This window comes from Ranitomeya imitator, chromosome 5 (assembly GCF_032444005.1).
Source record: "Ranitomeya imitator isolate aRanImi1 chromosome 5, aRanImi1.pri, whole genome shotgun sequence".
NCBI classification, from domain to species: domain Eukaryota; kingdom Metazoa; phylum Chordata; class Amphibia; order Anura; family Dendrobatidae; genus Ranitomeya; species Ranitomeya imitator.
The window spans coordinates 515635653-515662087 of record NC_091286.1 but is presented as its reverse complement, the minus strand read 5'-3'; the positions used below and the strand labels follow the sequence as shown (position 1 = coordinate 515662087).

General features: G+C 45.2%; 1 protein-coding gene across 1 annotated transcript in view; it reads left to right on the top strand.

Annotated features, from left to right (window-relative positions):
• LOC138638297 (mediator of RNA polymerase II transcription subunit 12-like protein) overlaps nucleotides 1-26435 on the top strand; it is a 268574-nt gene that overhangs the window by 198094 nt on the left and 44045 nt on the right. The gene's annotated exons all lie outside the window — the stretch shown is intronic.

Here is a 26435-nt window from a genome sequence, read left to right as displayed (position 1 = left end):
TGCATGCATAGACATTTAACCACCATGCATTTGAAAGCTTGGACTAACTACCAAACGTCCCTTAAGGTTGTTGCACCCTCGGCCAATGAAGCTAGTCATCAACGCAACATCCCTTCCGGCAGTGTAGGACCACCATTTAGCGCACCACCTGCTGTATCTGTGCAGGTATCTTTGCCAGGCCAAAGCAGTCAGGGTCAGGGAATCACCAGTTTCGTAGTAGGAAACACTGCATCTAGGGCACCGGCGGCAACAATACCATCTCCCACCGTCTCTCAGTCTGCCATGTCCACCGGCACCCCCGCTAGTTCCACGATCTCCAGCTCTCCAGTCCAGCTCACCCTACATGAGACTATGGTTAGAAAAAGGAAATACTTAGCCTCGCATCCGCGTACACAGGGTTTGAACGCCCACATAGCTAGACTAATCTCGTTAGAGATGATGCCCTACCGGTTAGTTGAAAGCGAAGCTTTCAAAGACCTGATGGACTACGCTGTACCACGCTACGAGCTACCCAGTCGACACTTTTTTTCCAGAAAAGCCATCCCAGCCCTCCACCAGCATGTTAAAGAGCGCATCGTCCATGCACTCAGGCAATCTGTGAGCACAAAGGTGCACCTGACAACAGATGCATGGACCAGTAGGCATGGCCAGGGACGTTACGTGTCCATCACGGCACACTGGGTAAATGTGGTGGATTCAGGGTCCACAGGGGACAGCAAGTTTGGGACAGTTCTGCCTAGCCCACGGTCTAGTAAACAGTTGTCTGTAGCCGTTCGCACCCCCTCCTCCTCCTCCTCCTCCTCGTCCTCCTGCAGAAGCAAGAGCTCGTCCACAGACCGCAGTCGCACAAACACTCCATCCGCACCTGCCACAGTTGCACACCAGGTCTCCCATTATGGGGCAGCTACTGGCATACGTCAGCAGGCTGTATTGGCTATGAAGTGTTTGGGCGACAATAGACACACCGCGGAAGTTCTGTCCGAGTTCTTGCAGCAAGAAACGCAGTCGTGGCTGGGCACTGTAGATCTTGAGGCAGGCAAGGTAGTGAGTGATAACGGAAGGAATTTCATGGCTGCCATCTCCCTTTCCCAACTGAAACACATTCCTTGCCTGGCTCACACCTTAAACCTGGTGGTGCAGTGCTTCCTGAAAAGTTATCCGGGGTTATCCGACCTGCTCCTCAAAGTGCGTGGACTTTGCGCACATATCCGCCGTTCGCCTGTACACTCCAGCCGTATGCAGACCTATCAGCGTTCTTTGAACCTTCCCCAGCATCGCCTAATCATAGACGTTGCAACAAGGTGGAACTCAACACTGCACATGCTTCAGAGACTGTGCGAACAGAGGCGGGCTGTAATGTTTTTGTGGGAGGATACACATACACGGGCAGGCAGTAGGATGGCAGACATGGAGTTGTCAGGTGTGCAGTGGTCGAAGATTCAAGACATGTGTCAAGTCCTTCAGTGTTTTGAGGAATGCACACGGCTGGTTAGTGCAGACAACGCCATAATAAGCATGAGCATCCCCCTAATGCGTCTGCTGATGCAAAGTTTGACGCACATAAAGGATCAGGCGTCTGCACCAGAGGAAGAGGAAAGCCTTGATGACAGTCAGCGATTGTCTGGTCAGGGCAGTGTACATGACGAGGTACCGGGCGAAGAGGAGGTGGAGGATGAGGAGGATGATGGGGATGAGTATATTTTTAATGAGGAAGCTTTCCCGGGGGCACGGGAAATTGGTGGTGTGGCAAGGCCGGGTTCTGGTCTTTTGAGGGACACAAGTGACGTAGATTTGCCTGCAACGGCCCCTCAACCAAGCACAACCGCAGATTTGACAACGGGAACTTTGGCCCACATGGCGGATTATGCCTTGCGTATCCTCAAAAGGGACACACGCATTACAAAAATGATGAACGATGACGATTACTGGTTGGCCTGCCTCCTTGATCCTCGCTATAAAGGCAAATTGCAAAATATTATGCCACATGAGAACTTGGAACTAATATTAGCAACAAAACAATCAACTCTTGTTGACCGTTTGCTTCTGGCATTCCCTGCACACAGCGCCCGTGATCGTTCTCACACGAGCTCCAGGGGCCAGCAGACCAGAGGTGTTAGAGGGGCAGAAATCAGAAGTGGCGTTGGCCAGAGGGGTTTTCTGACCAGGTTGTGGAGTGATTTTTCTATGACCGCAGACAGGACAGGTACTGCAGCATCAATTCAAAGTGACAGGAGACAACATTTGTCCAGTATGGTTACAAACTATTTTTCATCCCTTATCGACGTTCTCCCTCAACCGTCATTCCCATTTGATTACTGGGCATCCAAATTAGACACCTGGCCAGAATTGGCAGAATATGCATTGCAGGAGCTTGCTTGCCCGGCAGCTAGTGTCCTATCAGAAAGAGTATTCAGTGCTGCAGGTTCAATACTAACAGAAAAAAGGACTCGTCTGGCTACCCAAAATGTAGATGATCTAACCTTCATTAAAATGAACCACAACTGGATTTCAAAATCTTTTGCCCCACCCTGCCCGGCTGACACCTAGCTTTCCTATGAAAAGGTCTTGCCTGTGGACTATTCTGAATGACTTTTCCAATCTCGTAATTTTCTTCACCTGATTGTCCAGCATACGACATGTTTCCACCTCACGAAATGGCCAAACTCCCCACACGGGGCCGTGCTATCGACACTTTGCGCTTGGACCCTTGAGAGTGCTGTTTGTCTGAAGAGGTGGGTGTGGCCGCTTTTGGTCGACGGCACTGCCACTGGGTCCCTCATAGTACAATAAAGTGTCTCTGGCGGTGGTGGTGCGCACCCAACGTCAGACACACCGTTGTAATATGAGGGGCCCTGTGCCTGTACCGCCGGCCACAAGACAGTTCCCCCCCCCCAGCTCAAACAGTGCTCTACCACTAGCAAAATTATCTCTCACAGCTTCACCAATGTGTAGTCTAGGCGCTGACATCCTTCAATGCCTGGCACTGACAATACCATTGTTTTGACATTTTTGTTATGTTAGGCCTTCGAAGCCTGTCTGCGGTCCCTTCTTTCTACAACTACTACACTGACCAGGCCACTGCTGGCCGTGTTACCCTGGAACCAATTTAAAAGTGCCTACAGTCAGCCCAATTTTGTTATGTTAGGCCTTGGAAGCCTGTCTGCGGTCACTCCTTCCACTAGACTTCCACTGACCAGACCACTGCTGCCCGTGTACCCCTGGAACCAATTTAAAAGTGCCTACAGCCAGCCCAAGTTTGTTATGTTAGGCCTTGGAAGCCTGTCTGCGGTCACTCCTTCCACTAGACTTCCACTGACCAGACCACTGCTGCCCGTGTACCCCTGGAACCAATTTAAAAGTGCCTACAGCCAGCCCAAGTTTGTTATGTTAGGCCTTGGAAGCCTGTCTGCGGTCACTCCTTCCACTAGACTTCCACTGACCAGACCACTGCTGCCCATGTACCCCTGGAACCAATTTAAAAGTGCCTACAGCCAGCCCAAGTATGTTATGTTAGGCCTTGGAAGCCTGTCTGCGGTCACTCCTTCCACTAGACTTCCACTGACCAGACCACTGCTGCCCGTGTACCCCTGGAACCAATTTAAAAGTGCCTACAGCCAGCCCAAGTTTGTTATGTTAGGCCTTGGAAGCCTGTCTGCGGTCACTCCTTCCACTAGACTTCCACTGACCAGACCACTGCTGCCCGTGTACCCCTGGAACCAATTTAAAAGTGCCTACAGCCAGCCCAAGTTTGTTATGTTAGGCCTTGGAAGCCTGTCTGCGGTCACTCCTTCCACTAGACTTCCACTGACCAGACCACTGCTGCCCGTGTACCCCTGGAACCAATTTAAAAGTGCCTACAGCCAGCCCAAGTTTGTTATGTTAGGCCTTGGAAGCCTGTCTGCGGTCACTCCTTCCACTAGACTTCCACTGACCAGACCACTGCTGCCCATGTACCCCTGGAACCAATTTAAAAGTGCCTACAGCCAGCCCAAGTTTGTTATGTTAGGCCTTGGAAGCCTGTCTGCGGTCACTCCTTCCACTAGACTTCCACTGACCAGACCACTGCTGCCCATGTACCCCTGGAACCAATTTAAAAGTGCCTACAGCCAGCCCAAGTTTGTTATGTTAGGCCTTGGAAGCCTGTCTGCGGTCACTCCTTCCACTAGACTTCCACTGACCATACACTGCTGCCCATGTACCCCTGGAACAAATTTAAAAGTGCCTACAGCCAGCCCAAGTTTGTTATGTTAGGCCTTCGAAGCCTGTCTGCGTCCCGTTCTTTCAACTACAACTACACTGACCAGGCCACTGATGGCCGTGTTCCCCTGGAACCAATTTTAACTTGCCTACAGCCAGCCCTATGTTATTATGTTAGGCCTTCGAAGCCTGTCTGCGTCCCGTTCTTTCAACTACAACTACACTGACCAGGCCACTGATGGCCGTGTTCCCCTGGAACCAATTTTAACTTGCCTACAGCCAGCCCAATGTTAGGCCTTTGATGCCTGTCTGCCGTCACTCCTTCCACTAGGCCTCCACTGACCTGTCTATTGCTGCCCGTGTACCCCTTGAACCAACCTAATAAAATATTTTAAAAATTAATTTGATTATAAAAAATAAGATCGTGTTGAGATCTCAAATGCAGACATTTTAACAATCAAAACAAACACACATCAAATATCTGGAACTGTACTACAAAGGTCCAACAGCTACAATTTCTTTCTCCTGCAAGAAGTTAACTGAAAGTTTTTTGGAGTTGTTAACACAGATATGGCATCCACCGAGTGTTGTCCTGTCGCGTCTCCTTTAAATTATTTCCAATAAGATGTTAAACTATTAATTTAATAAAATCAATAATTAAAAAATTAATTGAGTAAGTCAAAAGCACATTGCAAATAAACATTAATTACAAATCAAGAAGCATGGCGCGTCCGAGGGTGAGTAGATACCGAATAAGAATATAATCACCCTCGGACGCGCAATGCTTATTTAAAACAGCCTTCCTTCCTAAGAATCAGCCCTTCCGTGGTGTAGAGAGAGGTTGTGTTACACTCCAAGGTGTTCCCCAGGTTGCCTTTCCTGAGCTTCGATCTTCCGGCTCTCGTTTAGTAGCTGTTGGAAACTACGCTGCATTAGGCCTACTAATTGTGTATGGGTGAAACAGTGGCGCATCTGCGGTCCCTCCTTCCACTAGGCCTCCACTGACCTGTCTACTGCGGCCCGTGTACCCCTTGAACCAACCTAATAAAATATTTTAAAAATTAATTTGATTATAAAAAATAAGATCGTGTTGAGATCTCAAATGCAGACATTTTAACAATCAAAACAAACACACATCAAATATCTGGAACTGTACTACAAAGGTCCAACAGCTACAATTTCTTTCTCCTGCAAGAAGTTAACTGAAAGTTTTTTGGAGTTGTTAACACAGATATGGCATCCACCGAGTGTTGTCCTGTCGCGTCTCCTTTAAATTATTTCCAATAAGATGTTAAACTATTAATTTAATAAAATCAATAATTAAAAAATTAATTGAGTAAGTCAAAAGCACATTGCAAATAAACATTAATTACAAATCAAGAAGCATGGCGCGTCCGAGGGTGAGTAGATACCGAATAAGAATATAATCACCCTCGGACGCGCAATGCTTATTTAAAACAGCCTTCCTTCCTAAGAATCAGCCCTTTCGTGGTGTAGAGAGAGGTTGTGTTACACTCCAAGGTGTTCCCCAGGTTGCCTTTCCTGAGCTTCGATCTTCCGGCTCTCATTTAGTAGCTGTTGGAAACTACGCTGCATTAGGCCTACTAATTGTGTATGGGTGAAACAGTGGCGCATCTGCGGTCCCTCCTTCCACTAGGCCTCCACTGACCTGTCTACTGCGGCCCGTGTACCCCTTGAACCAACCTAATAAAATATTTTAAAAATTAATTTGATTATAAAAAATAAGATCGTGTTGAGATCTCAAATGCAGACATTTTAACAATCAAAACAAACACACAACAAATATCTGGAACTGTACTACAAAGGTCCAACAGCTACAATTTCTTTCTCCTGCAAGAAGTTAACTGAAAGTTTTTTGGAGTTGTTAACACAGATATGGCATCCACCGAGTGTTGTCCTGTCGCGTCTCCTTTAAATTATTTCCAATAAGATGTTAAACTATTAATTTAATAAAATCAATAATTAAAAAATTAATTGAGTAAGTCAAAAGCACATTGCAAATAAACATTAATTACAAATCAAGAAGCATGGCGCGTCCGAGGGTGAGTAGATACCGAATAAGAATATAATCACCCTCGGACGCGCAATGCTTATTTAAAACAGCCTTCCTTCCTATGAATCAGCCCTTCCGTGGTGTAGAGAGAGGTTGTGTTACACTCCAAGGTGTTCCCCAGGTTGCCTTTCCTGAGCTTCGATCTTCCGGCTCTCGTTTAGTAGCTGTTGGAAACTACGCTGCATTAGGCCTACTAATTGTGTATGGGTGAAACAGTGGCGCATCTGCGGTCCCTCCTTCCACTAGGCCTCCTCTGACCTGTCTACTGCGGCCCGTGTACCCCTTGAACCAACCTAATAAAATATTTTAAAAATTAATTTGATTATAAAAAATAAGATCGTGTTGAGATCTCAAATGCAGACATTTTAACAATCAAAACAAACACACAACAAATATCTGGAACTGTACTACAAAGGTCCAACAGCTACAATTTCTTTCTCCTGCAAGAAGTTAACTGAAAGTTTTTTGGAGTTGTTAACACAGATATGGCGTCCACCGAGTGTTGTCCTGTCGCGTCTCCTTTAAATTATTTCCAATAAGATGTTAAACTACTAATTTAATAAAATCAATAATTAAAAAATTAATTGAGTAAGTCAAAAGCACATTGCAAATAAACATTAATTACAAATCAAGAAGCATGGCGCGTCCGAGGGTGAGTAGATACCGAATAAGAATATAATCACCCTCGGACGCGCAATGCTTATTTACAACAGCCTTCCTTCCTAAGAATCAGCCCTTTCGTGGTGTAGAGAGAGGTTGTGTTACACTAAGGTGTTCCCCGGGTTGCCTTTCATGAGCTTCGATCTTCCGGCTCTCGTTTAGTAGTTGGTGGAAACTACGCTGCATTAGGCCTACTAATTGTGTATGGGTGAAACAGTGGCGCATCTGCGGTCCCTCCTTCCACTAGGCCTCCTCTGACCTGTCTACTGCGGGCCGTGTACCCCTTGAACCAACCTAATAAAATATTTTAAAAATTAATTTGATTATAAAAAATAAGATCGTGTTGAAATCTCAAATGCAGACATTTTAACAATCAAAACAAACACACAACAAATATCTGGAACTGTACTACAAAGGTCCAACAGCTACAATTTCTTTCTCCTGCAAGAAGTTAACTGAAAGTTTTTTGGAGTTGTTAACACAGATATGGCATCCACCGAGTGTTGGCCTGTCGCGTCTCCTTTAAATTATTTCCAATAAGATGTTAAACTACTAATTTAATAAAATCAATAATTAAAAAATTAATTGAGTAAGTCAAAAGCACATTGCAAATAAACATTAATTACAAATCAAGAAGCATGGCGCGTCCGAGGGTGAGTAGATACCGAATAAGAATATAATCACCCTCGGACGCGCAATGCTTATTTACAACAGCCTTCCTTCCTAAGAATCAGCCCTTTCGTGGTGTAGAGAGAGGTTGTGTTACACTAAGGTGTTCCCCGGGTTGCCTTTCATGAGCTTCGATCTTCCGGCTCTCGTTTAGTAGTTGGTGGAAACTACGCTGCATTAGGCCTACAAATTTGGTATGGGGTGTAGAGACAGGTTGTGTTACACTCCAAGGTTTTCACCAGGTTGCCTTTCCTGAGCTTCGATCTTCATGCTCTCGTTTAGTAGTTGTAGAAAAGTACGCTGCATTAGGCCTACAAAATGGGTATGGGGTGGAGAGAGATGGTGTGTTACACTCCAAGGTGTTCCCCAGGTTGCCTTTCCTGAGCTTCGATCTTCATGCTCTCGTTTAGTAGGTGTCGGAAAGTAGGCTGCATTAGGCCTAAAAAATGGGGAATGGGGTGGAGAGAGATGGTGTGTTACACTCCAAGGTGTTCCCCAGGTTTCCTTGCCATTGCTTCGGTCTTCCGACTCTCGTTTAGTAGTTGTAGAAAAGTACACTGCATTAGGCCTAAAAAATGGGTATGGGGTGGAGAGAGATGGTGTGTTACACTCCAAGGTGTTCCCCAGGTTGCCTTTCCTGAGCTTCGATCTTCATGCTCTCGTTTAGTAGGTGTCGGAAAGTAGGCTGCATTAGGCCTACAAATTGGGTATGGGGTGGAGAGAGATGGTGTGTTACACTCCAAGGTGTTCCCCAGGTTGCCTTTCCTGAGCTTCTATCTTCAGGCTCTCATTAAATTGTGGTTAAATGGAACAACTGCATTTGGCGTACTAGTTGGTTTGGGGCCTACTATCGGTGTCTGCCACTCCTTGCTGTTCTCCTGGTTTCCTGTCCTGAAATTCCATTTTCAGGCTCTCGTTAAGTAGTTGTTAATGTTAGACTGCATTTGGCCTACTAGTTGGGTTGGGGCCTACTATCGGTGTCTGCCACTCCTTGCTGTTCTCCTCCACTGAACAAAGCTGTGCCGCCTGTTTACTACGGTTGCCAATTTTGAACTGCATTTCGACTACTTACTGATTTGGCCCTACTCTCTGTGTCAGCCTCTCATTCCAGTTGTCCTCCACTGCAATGCCCCCTGGTTATTCCTGTGTTACCAATTTTGAACTGCATTTAGCCCACTTTCTTCTTTGGGCCTATATCTGTGTTTCCACTTCATCGTGCCCATTGCCCAGCCAGTGATAGATGAGTCTGCTGGTACATTGACCCATAACGCAACATTCCCCGTGCACGCTACACAACAACATTGTGACCCTGCTGAAAGTCAGGTTGCTCTTCCCGCATACCATACCACCTTACACGGGGACAAAGAGGAAGGTGCAGATGAAAGTGCAGGTTCCTTCATCAGGTGGGGGGAGGAATACTAGTTGGCGACGTCACTGGCACAGGGCCTCTCATAGTACGCAAAAGTGTTGCTGCCGGTGGGAGGCGCCCCCGCCGTGCAAACACACCGCTGTACTTTGAGGGGCCCTGTGCCAGTGCCAATGCCAACGAGTGGGCCCCCCCTGCTTGCTCAGGTTCACAGCACTTGCAAAGTTGAAATACTTACCTCTCCCTGCTCCACTGCCGTGACGTGGTCCAGATTTCCTGGGCCCACTAATTACTTGAACCAGCCCTACCCCCCACAACTTTAGCCAAATGACCCCCAATTTCAAATGCCTTCCAATTATTATAAGGTAAATTACGCTTGACAAGCTTCATTAAGAAGAATGGATGGTATTGACATTAAAATGTGTACTCTAGGTGTTTTCCTGGCCCCCACTCACTGCCGACTATGCTGCCCCATTGACTTGCATTGGGTTTCGTGTTTCGGTCGATCCCGACTTTACGTCATAATCGGCCGATTTCACTCGACCCGACTTTGGACATAGTCGGGTTTCGCAAAACCCGGCTCGACTCTAAAAAGGTCAAGGTCGCTCAACTCTACTTATGACCATGTGATATTTCAGTTTTTCTTTTTTATTAAATTTGCAAAAATTTCTACATTTCTGTTTTTTTTCAGTCAAGATGGGGTGCAGTGTGTACATTAGTGTGAAAAAATGAGCTTTTTAGAATTTACCAAAAGGCTGCAATGAAACAAAGAAAAATGTAAAGGGGTCTGAATACTTTCCGTACTCACTGTATACCATCACTGCAACTGTATGGTGGAAAGACTATTCACACCAGCAGATCACAGAATAACAACATCTAAGCATCTGCAATAGGCGGTGTGGATCTAGTGACTCCCGCTTTATGGAAACAGTGTAGCACAGCTACCATTGGCTGTTTCTGTTTTGAAATCTTCTGTAGCTGCCACTAAAATGGGATTAAAGGCAATCTGACAGCAGGCTTTTGCTATGTAATCTGAGGACAACATGTAGGTAGGGGTAAAAAAAATAAATGCTGTGTCACATATCAGGCTGTGTGCTGTTGTTTACTTACATTTAAGTTTTTATCTCTAGGACATTATCACTGCTGTGACTAGGTGGCGCTTGCTAAGTCATCTGGCCATGCCCACTCCTGTGATAAGCAGGTCACTGTCACTATAAAATGTGCACAGAGAGCTGTGGTCTGGGCAGGGTTAGCTTTGTCAGCTCTGCTGCTATCTAAGAACACTGTGGCACAACTACTGCACCCAGTAAAATAAGTGCACATCATTGGACTCAGCTTCTCTTTGCCTTCATCATGCTGCTCTCAGATGAAGTAGCAAAAACCTTCTTACAGATTAACTTTAACCCCTTAAAGTGGTTAGTGAAACAAGGCTGGTTTGTTCCTGAAATCTTTTGTCACCGAAGTGAGTAGTCTTGAAGAAACACTCCTCCTATCAAAGTGTTTATCCTTTTACTATATTGCAGTCATTATATTATACAGCACTGTGTACTTACAATTGCTGATTTTGCCTTTCTACCCAGCTAATTCTTCTCTTTTCTCTGCTCTAAGTAGAAATGGTAAGTTTGTTTTCCCTGCATTTTTCATTCCCCTCTTCAACTCCTCCTGACCCAGAGGTGCAGTGATTTATGACTCATACAGGGAAAATTTACCTCCTTTTCCTACATAGAGCTTAAGATTCAGCTATTCAGTTGTTAATCACATAATGTTATAGACCTAATGGAAAAGAGAAGAATTAGCTGCGTAGAAAGGCAAAACGAGCAATTGTAAAGTACACACTGTTATATAATATAATGATTGCAATATATTAAGAGGATAAAATCTTTGATAGGAGAAGGGCGTCTTTAACCCCTTCATGACCTTGGAATTTTTCATTTTTCCGTGTTCGTTTTTCACTCCCCTCCTCATAACTTTTTTATTTTTCCGTCAATTTGGCCATGTGACGGCTTATTTTTTGCGGGACGAGTTGTACCTTTGAACGACACCATTGGTTTTAGCATGTCTTATACTAGAAGACGGGAAAAAAATTCCAAGTGCGGTGAAATCGCAAAAAAAGTGCAATCCCACACTTGTTTTTTGTTTGGCTTTTTTGCTAGGTTCACTAAATGCTAAAACTGACCTGAAATTATGATTCTCCAGGTCAGTACGAGTTCATAGACACCTAACATGACTAGGTTATTTTTTACCTAAGTGGTGAAAAAAAATCCAAACTTTGCTAGAAAAAAAAAAAAAAATTGCGCCATTTTCCGATACTCGTAGCGTCTCCATTTTTCATGATCTGGGGTAGGTTGAGGGCTTATTTTTTGCGTGCCGAGATGACGTTTTTAATGATAGCATTTTGGTGCAGATACGTTCTTTTGATCGCCCGTTATTGCATTTTAATGCAATGTCGCGGCGACCAAAAAAACATAATTCTGGAGTTTCAAATTTTTTTCTCGCTACGCTGTTTAGCGATCAGGTTAATGCTTTTTTTTAATTGATCGGGCGATTCTGACCGCGGCGATACCAAATATGTGTAGATTTGATATTTTTTTTATTGATGTATGTTGATTGGGGCAAAAGGGGGGTGATTTAAACTTTTATATTTTTTTATTTTTTTCACATTTTTTAAACTTTTTTTTTAACTTTTGCCATGCTTCAATAGCCTCCATGGGAGGCTAGAAGAAGGCACAGCACGATCGCCTCTGCTACATAGCAGCGATCTGCTGTTCGCTGCTATGTAGCAGAAAATCGGGTGTGCTGTGAGCGCCGACCACAGGGTGGCGCTCACAGCTACCGGCGATCAGTAACCATAGAGGTCTCAAGGACCTCTATGGTTACAATGGAGAAGCATCGCCGACCTCCGATCATGTGACGGGGTCGGCGATGACGTCATTTCCGGCCGCCCGGCCGGATGCGGTGGTTAAATGCCGCTGTCTGCGTTTGACAGCGGCATTTAAATAGCTAATAGGCGCGGGCAGATCGCGATTCTGCTCGCGCCTATTACGGGCACATGTCAGCTGTTCAAAACAGCTGACATGTCCCGGCTTTGATGCGGGCTCACCGCTGGAGCCCGCATCGAAGCAGGGGATCTGACCTCGGACGTACTATCCAGTCCAAGGTCAGAAAGGGGTTAAAGGGAACCTGTGACCTGAATTTGGCGGGACTGGTTTTGGGTCATATGGGCGGAGTTTTCGGGTGTTTGATTCACCCTTTCCTTACCTGCTGGCTGCATGCTGGCCGAAATATTGGATTGAAGTTCATTCTCTGTCTTCCATAGTACACGCCTGCGCAAGGTAAGATTACTTTGCGCAGGCATGTACTACAGAGGACAGAGAATGAACTTCAATCCAATATTTCGGCCAGCATGCAGCCAGCAGGTAAGGAAAGGGTGAATCAAACACCCGAAAACTCCGCCCATATGACCCAAAACCAGTCCCGCCAAATTCAGGTGACAGGTTCCCTTTAAGATCCAGTAGCAGGCAGAACCTGTGAACAAATATGGCCCTAGTTTTTTTTTTTTTTGTTTGTTTTTTTTTTGGGGGGGGGGGGGGGAGGATGGTTTTAGACAACAGTATTTATATTTCTCTAATCCTGTAAACCTGTGTGATAGCTCTGGACAACAGTGCAGCAACATTTTTTTATTTTGCTTTTCTTTTAGAAACAGCTGTAATTTTGTCAAGTAAATGGTACAACCCGTGAACAACAGTGTTACTGTTTCTGGAAAAAATAAAATACTTTTTTTATTTCATATGTCACCTTTAAAAGAAAAAAAATAAACCCAAATGTCAGACTCAGTATTTGGTTTCAACTTTTCATTATTGTTTAAAAAGTAGCAGCTTTGAAAAAAAAAAAGAATCAATGTCGGGCATTTTTTGCTATGTGTCATCCTACTACCTGTAACTATACTACACTTCATAACAAAAAAAACATTTTGTAGGCAGCAGACAGTAGGATTTAGGTGTAAAAGGGACTGCCCTGTCGCAAGTGTTCTGCACATGATGCAGTCCTCGCTGTCTCTACTCAATCATGTCAGTAAAGTGTGAGTCATTGCAACAACTGAATTTCTTCTGTTGCAGAGGAGAGAAATGCCACACACAGGAAATTTCCACTATTCGGTCACGTTATTTGCAGAGGAAATAAACAGATTCCAAACTTACAGAAAATAAACTGATTACCCAATATGTTTCACTAATTTTAGAGTTTTGAAAATACAGAAAATATTTGCACAATAAGATGTGACGTAAAACCGTTCTTCCCAAGATGTTCTCATTAAGAGCTAAAGTGTGTGAATTGAGGTTTCCGGACTGTGTGCGGGCATTATCCTATGTTCAACAAGTAATGCAAGTAATGTAAGCTGGGGAGTTAAAGGGTTATTCCCATCTCCAAGATCCTGTCCTTATATGTAGTAGATTAAATAATAATAATAATAAAAGTAGCTAATACATCCAGTTATAAATGTAGTATAGTTCTTCAGATTCGCTATGTCTTTTACCCTATGTGCAGGGCATTGCAGTAGCTTAGGTATCCATGGTTATCACTGTGAACAACTGTCACTATGAGTCATCTTAGGCCAGTTTCACATTTGCGGTTGTGTCCGCAGCGTTTCTTCCGCAATAATCCGCATGCGTTGTGTATTCCTATATTTAACATTAGGAACGCAAGTGTCTGCGTTTGATTGCGTTCTGCGCATTTGACGACGCATGCATCGTTTCGTCGTCTGCGGTCTGACGCGGTAAACGCTACATGTAGTAATTTTAGAGGTGTCAATTTGCCGCCTAAAAACGTATGCGGTTGTTAGCGGTAGAAATGCGCCAAAAAAACGCATTGCTGTCTATGTGAAACGCATGCGTTGCACCAGATAAAAACATGTCTAGACACTGATTAGCCACCCCCCACATACAAGGTGATAAAGGGAGGGAGTGGACATTTGCAGGTCACTACGCAGCAGACAGAGAAGCTTTCCAGACGCATCAGAGCAGAAACAGGAAGGAATCTACGCTCAGAACAATGTGAGTATATCCTAGCCAATGCCTTTATGTTCTATTTTCTGTCTCTACATGTCCTAATTTTTTCCATTTCTTTCTTTCTGCATGCACCAGAATGTCTTCTTCTTCTGATGAGGAGCAACATCCTGGGCCTTCTGAAGTAGAACATGTCAGGGAAGTGAGTACTCACCTTCTCAGATTGGTAAGTATTCACTGTCACATCTACACATACGACAATTTTTGTTTCTCATATTTTTAGAGCACTTCTACTGCGGCAGAGGCTGGGCAGGAGCAGCGGGGTCATGGACGAGTGTCAAGGCGGCAGCGTGTAAGTATACAAGGCTGACTGTTTACTGTATCCTCACTTTAGTATTCTTGATTCTTCCTTTCTGTACTTTACTCTTTCTTTACAATTTTCAAAACAAGTTGGCGTTCGATGAAGGACCACTTCAACAAGGACCTGCGTCAAGAGAGCCGTGTTCCCAGTGGTTCAGGAGCAAGGATCCGAAAGTACAAATACCATCGCATTCTGGCATTTTTAAGACTGGTCCTTGCCCAGAGAACATAAGTATTTCTCCCGTGCATTAGGTTGTGTTGTATTGCCATAATCTGCATGTTTCTATTCCACAGGAGTTGGCGTCTGGTTAATTTTTGGTATTCATTTTTTTTCCTTTTTTCACAGCACATGGAGCAGCACTATTGGCTCAGGTTCTGGAGCGGTTCTTCATCAGACAGCCACGGACCCATCCCAGCCATCCAGCAGTGCTGCAGCAAGTGGGCCTGCCACACAAACTGGAGACCAGGAAGCTGGTCCATCAGGTCTTCCCCTTTCCCAGTCCTCTGCCTCTGCTCCTTTTTTTTGGGCTCCTCCTGGCAGCGGCAGAGGGCATCGGACAGGTCCCTCATGCCCGAGTTTTTGCACTTGAGCTCGGTTTTTCACGAATGACTCAAGGCTTTGGGTGACCGAATGGATATTTCCCTTAGCCACATGAATCCACGTATCCAGGAGGTCACCAAAAGCCTTGACCAAGTAAAAGCCGAACTCCAGAGGCCAGGACATCATTTTTTTAACCAAATTCAGCAGGGCATGTTGGAACACCTTACTCCTGATCTCCAGCTTAGTGTCATGCAGGCCTGCAATGCTGCTTACGTGCAGGCTATGCAGCAGAGTCCGTATTTTCAGCAGACTGTGGTGGCATATCCACCTGTGCCTTCACTGTCACGATTAATCTCAATGCCGACCTCTGCTGCATACCACTGCACGGCCACCTCTATTCCTAGCACTGTCGAACGCTACTACAGCACCACCACCATGCCGAGTGCTGTAGGACAACCCACCGCCACCACAATGACAACCGCTGCTCCTGCTTGGACCTCCTCCACTGACACCAAGATGCAGCAGCAGGACCATGGCATGGCCTTCCGTACCGCCACCACCACGATGCAGCAGGACCCTGGCATGGCCTTCCGTACTGCCACCACCACGATGCAGCAGGACCCTGGCATGGCCTTCCATACCGCCACCACCACCACGATGCAGCAGGACCCTGGCATGGCCTTCTGTACCGCCACCACCATGATGCAGCAGGACCCTGGAATGGCCTTCCGCTCTACAAGCGCTATGGACTCTGGCATGGCCTTCCGCTCTACGAGCACTATGGACTCTGGCATGGCTGCACGCTCTATGAGTACTATGGACTCTGGCATGGCTACATGCTCTACGAGCACTATGGACTCTGGCATGGCTGCACGCTCTAAGAGCACTATGGACTCTGGCATGGCTGCACGCTCTATGAGCACTATGGACTCTGGCATGGCTGCAAGCTCTACGAGCACTATGGACTCTGGCACAGTGCAGCCGGACCCTGACAGGTCATCAACCACAACCATGCCATGACATATGAGCCCACCGAGGCTTCCCAGAACCCAGCGATCCCAGAAAGGGAGAAAAAATAAAAAAAGCATACTCTTAGTATTCCTCCCCCCTCACTTCTTAGTGTGTCTGTAATGTCAGGTTTGTCTCACCCATCCAGTGCATATCAGGCCTCTCATGTGTCAAGCCCTATCCCCGAACTACCAGACCCCACAAGTTTCATTGCCCCTTCTCCTGCCACCCCTGCGTCGTCCACAGTTAGCCAGGCCTCACAGCTTCACACCCCCCGTTTCTATCACTCTACCCACAGCAGGCGCAGTTAAATTAAAAGTTTGTGTATAACAAAATAAATAATATTGTTTTTTGCCCCCAATTATGTGTGGTTTTAATGTGTATTTCGCCGCTGTCAACACACACCGTGCGCCGAACACTTTATTTTTTGGCCACATCATAGCTCCAGTAATTAGCAAGTAAAAGACTGCAGCTTTGTGTGTCTTTAGTATAGAGATATGAGGTGGGCCAAAAAATTAATACTTGTATTATCTCCATAACCTCTTCCTTCTGCTTAGTCTGTGACTAGTGTTGCAGACTTAAGAGAAAATGGCGGAAATACAATGCAGAACTATACTCAACAGGTCAGGTGTCCAAAAACTTATTAGTTAGGACACCTGACCTGGTGAGTAGAGGACTGCCTTGTGTAACCCCCATTTTCTCTTCTGTGTACGTAATCTATTTCACACAAAGTGAAGGGACGATGGCGGTCATACACGGCATATTTATGCTCACCTGGACATGTCTCAGAAATAGTGAATTCATGAGGCTGTTATACAGTGGGGCAAAAAAGTATTTAGTCAGTCAGCAATAGTGCAAGTTCCACCACTTAAAAAGATGAGAGTCGTCTGTAATTTACATCATAGGTAGACCTCAACTATGGGAGACAAACTGAGAAAAAAAATCCAGAAAATCACATTGTCTGTTTTGTTTAACATTTTATTTGCATATTATGGTGGAAAATAAGTATTTGGTCAGAAACAAACAATCAAGATTTCTGGCTCTCACAGACCTGTAACTTCTTCTTTAAGAGTCTCCTCTTTCCTCCACTCATTACCTGTAGTAATGGCACCTGTTTAAACTTGTTATCAGTATAAAAAGACACCTGTGCACACCCTCAAACAGTCTGACTCCAAACTCCACTATGGTGAAGACCAAAGAGCTGTCAAAGGACACCAGAAACAAAATTGTAGCCCTGCACCAGGCTGGGAAGACTGAATCTGCAATAGCCAACCAGCTTGGAGTGAAGAAATCAACCGTGGGAGCAATAATTAGAAAATGGAAGACATACAAGACCACTGATAATCTCCTTCGATCTGGGGCTCCACGCAAAATCCCACCCCGTGGGGTCAGAATGATCACAAGAACGGTGAGCAAAAATCCCAGAACCACACGGGGGGACCTAGTGAATGAACTGCAGAGAGCTGGGACCAATGTAACAAGGCCTACCATAAGTAACACACTACGCCACCATGGACTCAGATCCTGCAGTGCCAGATGTGTCCCACTGCTTAAGCCAGTACATGTCCGGGCCCGTCTGAAGTTTGCTAGAGAGCATTTGGATGATCCAGAGGAGTTTTGGGAGAATGTCCTATGGTCTGATGAAACCAAACTGGAACTGTTTGGTAGAAACACAACTTGTCGTGTTTGGAGGAAAAAGAATACTGAGTTGCATCCATCAAACACCATACCTACTGTAAAGCATGGTGGTGGAAACATCATGCTTTGGGGCTGTTTCTCTGCAAAGGGGCCAGGACGACTGATCCGGGTACATGAAAGAATGAATGGGGCCATGTATCGTGAGATTTTGAGTGCAAACCTCCTTCCATCAGCAAGGGCATTGAAGATGAAACGTGGCTGGGTCTTTCAACATGACAATGATCCAAAGCACACCGCCAGGGCAACGAAGGAGTGGCTTCATAAGAAGCATTTCAAGGTCCTGGAGTGGGCTAGCCAGTCTCCAGATCTCAACCCTATAGAAAACCTTTGGAGGGAGTTGAAAGTCCGTGTTGCCAAGCGAAAAGCCAAAAACATCACTGCTCTAGAGGAGATCTGCATGGAGGAATGGGCCAACATACCAACAACAGTGTGTGGCAACCTTGTGAAGACTTACAGAAAACGTTTGACCTCTGTCATTGCCAACAAAGGATATATTACAAAGTATTGAGATGAAATTTTGTTTCTGACCAAATACTTATTTTCCACCATAATATGCAAATAAATTGTTAAAAAAACAGACAATGTGATTTTCTGGATTTTTTTTTCTCAGTTTGTCTCCCATAGTTGAGGTCTACCTAAGATGTAAATTACAGACGCCTCTCATCTTTTTAAGTGGTGGAACTTGCACTATTGCTGACTGACTAAATACTTTTTTGCCCCACTATATGTGCATCATGAATTCATTATTTCTGACACCTGACTTGATGAGTATAGATCTGTTTTGTATGACAGCCATTGTCTCTTCAGTCTGTGTCCAATGGATATTGCAAAACAGAATCAGGACGCAATGACATCAACAAACTTACCACTAAAACAACATGGCTGCCATCACACTAGCAGTATGTGGTCAGTATTTGTAAGCCAAAACAAGGATGGAACAATTAGAGGAAAATTATAATATTAACATTTCTAGCACCTCAGCCTTTATCGCCTACTCCTGGTTTTGGATTATAAATACTGATATTAAATACAGACCAAATACTGCTAGTGTGAGGACAGCCTTGGTTTGTAGAGGAAATACATAGGAGACATGGTCAAGACACCAAAAAATAAAGTTTATTAATAAGAAATATTAGTAACATTTAAGAAAATGACTGGTACAGATAAAATCCCAACATGACATGTACACAACATTGTCCTGCCATGACACACGTCCAATATCCGAATAAAAAAAGGCAGCAAATTGGTCCCGCATGTGGCCAACTTCAGTTGTTGACCGCAGCGGATGATGCTGGTAAACGGGTAGTGGGTGTGCAACTGGTTCATCCAGTTCAATGTTGGGCCACTCCTTAGCCATTATGTAATTGTGCAGAACCACACAGGCTTTGACCACCTCGTCGACTGTCTCCATTTTTAGATTATTGGCTGATGCAAGAATGCGCCATTTTGAGACTAGTATACCAAAGGTACACTCTACTGTTCTTTGGGCCCTGGTCAGTCTGTAGTTAAAAATCCTTTTAGTGTGGTTCAAGTCCCGACTGGAATATGGCTTCAGTAAGTTTTCACACATCTGAAAGGCCTCATCACCAACCATAACAAATGGCATTGGTGGACCTTGAGTGTTGGGGAGATGTCGTGGCCGTGGAAAATTAAAATTTTTGCCATACACATGGTGGCCCATAATAGAGTTCTTAAAAGTCTGTGAATCATTTCCATGGCCAAAAGCTCCAATGTCCACGGCGATGAAGCGACAGTCCGCATCGGCTATTGCCATGAGCACAACAGAAAAATATTTTTTATAATTGAAGTACTCCGATCCTGTTCTGGCTGGTTTGATAATGCGGATGTGCTTTCCATCCACCGCTCCCAAACAGTTGGGGAAATCACACACACTCCAGAATTTTTCCGCAATTCCAATGCACATGTCGTAGGGGTATAAACTCATCCCGGAGTACATTCCACAAAGCCCGGCAGGTGTCAGCAACTATTCCGGACAGGGTGGATATTCCAAGCCGCGGTATTGGAAGTGGAGGGATGATAAACTCTCTCCGGTTGCCAAAAATCTGGAAGAAACAAAAAATAAAAAACAATTACAATCAATTCTATTTATGGTGTTGTTATGCTAAAGATATAAAGGAAAATACCCCCCAAAAAATTTCAGAACACCCCAAATTAGCACTGCCATTGGTTTAGATTTGTTACGTACCTTAGTTCTCAGTCTGGGTAGAGCATTCCTCTTTCTAATTCCATTGCCTTCCACCTCTAAGAGTCTGATTCCATCTTTCCCTGAAGGACCGCAGGCTTAGTGCACCCAAAGGCCCTGACATCCATTTCTAGGTCCCAGGCCCAACAGTCGAACTCGCCTGGAAGGGTTCTGTGGCAATCCACTGCCCCATGTAACAGGCTTATGTTGGTACTAGCAACCCACTGCATATGACCACTCCAAGCACTTCACCACACTGCCTCTAACAGAACTAACACTTCCTGAACTTGAAACTAACTCTCAGTTCCCCCTCCCCATCTGGGCCTGCCGTTACAGTTAACCCTGTCTAGGCTATACTTCAGTCCCAGGGGGTTTTGCTGTCATACAACATACATAACTATAAAATACATTTAACCGTTCCGGGAGGCGGAGCCTGATGATGGCCGCTTTTTAACAAGAGCTCCTGGACCATGGACGCATATAAAGCACATTAGCGTCATATTATATCACACAAAGGCCAGGATAAGGGCCGGACAAGGGTCAACAAACACTGACCCAGCTCTCCGGACTTCCCTCGGAATCACAGGGCGCAGTCTGTGCCGCAAGCAACGCTGCTCATAATCAACAGCCGGAGGACTGAGACCGAGAAGGAGCCGGTGGGGGAAGGGCGAGCAGCGCGCCCCATCAGAAACTTGAGCGGACTCACCGGATAGCTCCAAGAGGAGGGTGAGAGGCATCGGTGGAGTCCTGCGGTGTCCCTGCCCGCGAGCGATAGCGGCGGCGGTGAAGAAGAGAGACAGCGCGGGAAGAGCAGGTGAACCGGCGCCATATTGCCGAAAAGCGCGCCAAGCCTCATCACACCGGAGGCCGGGAGAGGGAGAGAGAGCCAAGTCACTGCTGCTGCCGCTGAAATAAGGTGAGCGGTGACGGGGGAAGCGGCAGCACCTCCGGCACAGGTAAATTTAGAAGCGGCTGGATAAGAAGGTGTGGGAGCAGGAATCAGTCCGGCACCGTCCTGCCAGAGAACGTGCTAAGTCCTCTTACCACAGGCTACAGGCTGCACCACACTGAAGACCTACTGCAGGAGACAGAGTGGGTTGGCAATTGCTTCTGGAGGAAGGTGAGCGGGGTCTGAGAAGGACAGAGGTGATAATAGTGACATTAGACGGGGAAGGTGAGAGAGGAGACAGAGAGCCATCGCCATTTTGCAGAAAGTTGCGCCAACACCATTAATTCTCTGCTGGGTAAACTGTACAGCCAAACAATTCAGAACAGCACATACTCTAATCACAGCCATATACTGGCTGAAGTTTATTTGTAATATCTTTGAGAGGAGCTCTATAAATCCCTCTGGCACAATAATTGTGAGAGATTGAGGAAAAAGCCTGCACAACGTGGAAGTTGGCAGCAAAGCTGTGACAATTTACAAGACTTCCCAATCTATTCTCAGATGTAACTAACGCGCATAGCGATATCACTGACAACTTTACTAACTACTTCAGGCATTTTTCTCATCATGGACAAATTTGTGGGTAAAAACGCCAAGTCTGGCAGAAGTTCCACACGCAACCAGGCAGGCACATCTCCCACGTCTCAAAACGCTGACGTTAACACCGAGAACCCACAATCAATTGCAACTGCTATCATAGATCGGTTGATGCCTGAGATAGACAACCGTTTAGCAGCTTTTCAAACCTCCTTGGACACAATTGTCTCACAAGCTAATACTCAGGGAGCACGCATAGCAGAAGCGGAACAAAGAATCTCAGACCTGGAGGACTTTGCCAAGGCCCTCAAAGACAAACTAGATGGCAAAGAAAAGGACATCTCAGACCTTAAGGACAAAGTAGATGACCTTGAAAATAGGTCTCAACGTAATAACCTGAGACTTATAGGTCTCCCAGAGTCTGTCCCTCCCTCGGAGTTGGTCAAAATAGCATCAGAATGGCTGCCAAAATCTCTTGGGGTACTGCCAGCATCAGGTGCAATGGCCATTGAGAGAGCACACAGGCTGGGGCCCCCGAGAGGAGGGGACGGTGACAGACCGAGACCAGTCATCTTTAAAGTCCTAGACTTTCAAGACAAAGTCCGCATTTTGTCAGCGTACAGAAAACAACGATCCCTGTTGTATAAAAACCACAAACTACTCCTGTTCCAGGATTATTCAGCAGCCCTGGCAGCCAGGCGCAAAGCCTTCAACCCTGCATGCAAACTCTTGGTGGATAATAACATTCGCTTCGGCCTGCAATATCCTTCAATTTTGCGATTTGGCATAGGGGGGGAAAATTGGTCTTTCAGTGACCTTGAAAAGGCTTTGAAATTTCTTCGGGAGGATTCCAGGGCATATCTGAATTCGGACAACACATGAACGAGTAGAGTTGCTTTAACTTGTCACTACTCAGTGATGTCGTGTTTATGCTGATACTCTTTTACCTTTAGGTGGCATGTTTACTATCTATATAGTGCTCACTCTGTGGCTGAGCACATCTGTTTCAGTTATAAAGTTTAATTGGGAAAGGGAGATGGGTGGGGGGGAGGGTCTCTGCATGTGCATATATAATACCTCGGTCCTAAGGGGTCCCACGCTCACTCGCTGGGATGGGTGGGGATCCCACTTACAACATCTACATATGGGTCATGTGATTGTTCGAAAAGGTGTGGGTTAATGGCTGACCAGGCCAGCTCTAAAGATACCACTATTCGCTCCCTACAATGGTGCTCGTGGAATGTCAATGGGTTAAATATTCCAATTAAGAGGAAAAAGGTTTTAAATTTTTTACAAAAACAAAATTTCCATGTCATATTCCTTCAGGAAACACACTGGATTAAGGATAATCACCCCTCTCTGCTCAGTAGGAAATACATGCTTTGCGCAGAGGCTTCGTATACAAAAAAACAGCGAGGGGTAGCCATTCTAATATATAATGGCCTTAATTATGAGATACTTGACACCCTGGAAGATCCACAAGGCAGATTCCTTTTGGTTAAAATCGTGATTGAGAGAATGTGTTTTAACCTGGTCAACATCTACGCCCCTAACATGCCCGAGGTACAGTTTCAGGTTAAATTAATGGAGAGTTTGGTGGGGTGGGATACATCCCGGGTGGTCATGGGAGGTGATTTCAATGAGGTAACAGACATATCCATGGATAGATCTAGCTCTAAGGATGCTCATCGCCCAGTACAGGGAAATAGAATTCAATCATTGATAGACCACCTTGACTTGATTGATATATGGAGAATGCAACACCCTTTGGAGCGGGACTATTCTCACTACTCCCACGTACATGATTCCCATGCCAGGATTGATTGCTGGTTATTACATGAGTTATTAATACCCCTAATAACAAAGACAAACATCCAAAATATTCACATATCGGATCATGCCCCAGTAACGTTTCAATCTAAACTAACATCCCCGGTCCACCAGGAGAGGAGATGGCGCTTCCCTTCATACCTCTACCAGTCGGATGACTTTAAAAAACATTTGCAGATGTCATGGGAGGTCTATTAAAATGACAACAGCGTTCATTGTGACGACACACATTTATTTTGGATGGCCTCTAAGGCCGTGCTGAGGGGTCAAATTATCTCCTATGTTAGCCACAAGAGAAAAGATATAATGAAAAGAATGGTGGAAACACAAAAATTAGTAACCCTTGGCCTATAAGGATTTTAAGCTAAATAACACTCCACTGACAAGGGAAAAGTTCTTAAAGGCTAAGGAGGAGGCGGACTCTCTGGCTCATGAGATAGCTATGTTCAATTTGGACTACCAAAAACACAAATATTTTAAATGGGGCAACAAACCGGGGAGAGTGCTGGCATCCCTTACAAGGCCATACAGAAAAGCAACAAGAATAAATAAAATACAACAACGCAACGGTCACATTCTAACAAACAATGAGGAGATAGTGAATGAATTTAGATCATTTTTTGGCGAGTTGTACAGATCGGAGCCGGGTAGAGGAGGGGGGAGTGGGGAGTTTCTCAGAGAGCACCTTGCACCTGCACTCACGGAGGAAGAGAGGGAGGCCATTAATTCCCCCATAACACCCTCGGAAATTTTACAGGTCATAAATAAACTTAAATTATCTAAGGCACCAGGCCCAGATGGATTCAGCAACGAGCACTATAAGATTCTAGGGACATACCTGGCCCCTCACTTGTGTGAGCTATATAATAACATAGTTAAATTTGGCCATCTCCCTGATTGGTTTAATGAGGCGGTGGTTATTGTCCTTCCAAAACCGAGTAAAGATCATATGCAAGTTGAAGGATATAGACCCATCTCACTACTTAATTCGGACTTCAAAATTTTTACTAAAATTCTGGCCGACAGACTACAAAGAGTAATCCCAAATTTAATCTCGCCACAGCAAACTGGCTTTGTGCATGGAAAATCCATTACGTACAACATCAGGACAGCTCTGGGTGCCATATCTTATAGTAGAGCGCATAAACTTATGAAAACTATCGTGGTCAGCCTTGACGCTGATAAAGCGTTCGATAGGGTTTCGTGGGATTACTTATATGAGCTGCTATCGTTTAGAGAATTTGGCCCGTGGTTCTGTGAGGCCGTCAAATCAATTTATAGAAAGCCGATGTCTGTAAATAACATATTGTCTAGGCCCTTTGAGATCCAGTGGGGGACGCATCAGGGCTGCCCTTTGTCTCCCCTCTTGTTTAATATAGCATTGGATCCATTCCTGACGATGCTGCAAAACGAGGCGACATTTGAAGGGGTGAAGGTGAGGGCTGCATCCATTAAAATTTCAGCTTTTGCTGATGATGTTCTTTTATTCATTGCCAACCCAGCTCAAGCAATCCCGGCCATTATGATTATCTTAGAGAAATTTGGCATTTGCTCTGGATTTAAGGTTAACTATAGTAAATCTGAGGCCTTGGAGGTTTTCAGGTCTGGGAGGTCGGGTGATCCCTTGTTCCCATTTCATTGGAGCCAGGAATCAATCAAATATCTGGGGATAAGGCTGCCGGTGGACCCATCCATTCTATATAGCGCTAACTACAAACCATTAATCTCCTCCATAATTAACCTCCTACATTCGTGGAAACATTTCACACTGTCATTCTCCGGGAGATGTCATGTAATTAAAATGATAGTATTTCCTAAACTGCTATATGCTTTTCAAACGTTGCCCCTTCTCTTGTCTAGAACAGATCTTGGTTTATTGAATTCAAACTTTCGTAAATTTATTTGGGGAGTTGGAGGTAGAACACGCATAAGTTTTGCAAGATTGCAGGCGACAAGAATGGAGGGCGGGGTCAATCTTCCTGACTTGGGAAGATATAACTTGGCGGCTAATTTTAGATATGCCATTGACTGGATAAGGGGTGTCTCTCACTTCGCTAATGTCAATCTGGAACAACAAATCTACCCACATATCTCGTTGTCGGCTCTGTTACACTTACATGGGGAGGATCTTCCAAAGGGGATACAGGAACACCCGTCACTATGGCAAACATTACTGACTTGGCGATGCTGTAGAAAAATTTGTAAATTAAAGACTGGCTTATCCCCATATCAGTCTTTTCTGGGTAACCCTGGATTCTTGAGGGGTTCTGCACCATCCTCTTACAAACTTTTGGCCTCCCAGGGTTGTGGGCAGGTAATTGACCTATTGGATCTCAACTTCTCGGTGTTACCCTTTGAAGCGGCGTCACAGCGCTTCTCACTATTTAGTAATAGACCTTTCCTATTTCTTCAGGCACGTAGCTTAGCACAGAAGTGTCAGTTGATGGGGGGGGGGGGGGCGGTAGAGGCGAGAATCAACCTGGATGGGTTTATTAGAAATGCCAAATCCTAACCGGCCTCTATAAGTAGCATTTACTCGACGATTCGCAAAAAGTGGTCTTGGGAAGGAAAAAACACGGGAGTGGCGAGGTGGTTGAGGGACTTGCCATGCCTCAGGGTGGAGGACCTCCTTAACGCTACCTCGGCACAAAGGAAAATTCTGCCATATAGCAGCTACACTGACATGACACTCTTAATATTACACAGAGCCTACATTACACCTTGCTTACAATCTAAGATGTCTCCCTCCACCATTTACCCATGTTCTAAATGCAAATCTCGCAACACCGACATATTTCACCACTTATGCAGTTGTCCGAAAATTCAAGCGTTATGGGGCGATGTTCATGATGAACTGCAGAGATTGTGTGGAGTCAACTTCACATTCACTCCACAATGGGCTATTTTTAATATTCTAGACGAGGCATTTCACAAACTGCCCAGATACACCAAAGCAACACTCACGATATGGGCTTCAGCGACTAGGAAAAGTATACTACATCAGTGGTTGAGTCCAACAGTCCCATCGCTTTCTTTTATCTGCACCAAAATCCAATTCATATTTAGAATGGAGTGGATGGACGCATTGACTAACAGGGAGAAGTTGGTGGGTAGATTTTTATCCACGTGGGCTACATTCATTCCGTCTCTTCCTCTGGAGACTAGAGAGAGGCTAAGAACGCAGTTTGAGAATACCCAATGGTATTTACTACAGCGGATAGGAGGCAACACACCAATTCCATAATACATCTCGTCTATACACATGCAGAGATAGGGTTTTTTTGGGTTGGGGTGGGTTCTAGGTTATTGTTATTTCCACTGTCTTGTTTGAATTGGAAATGTT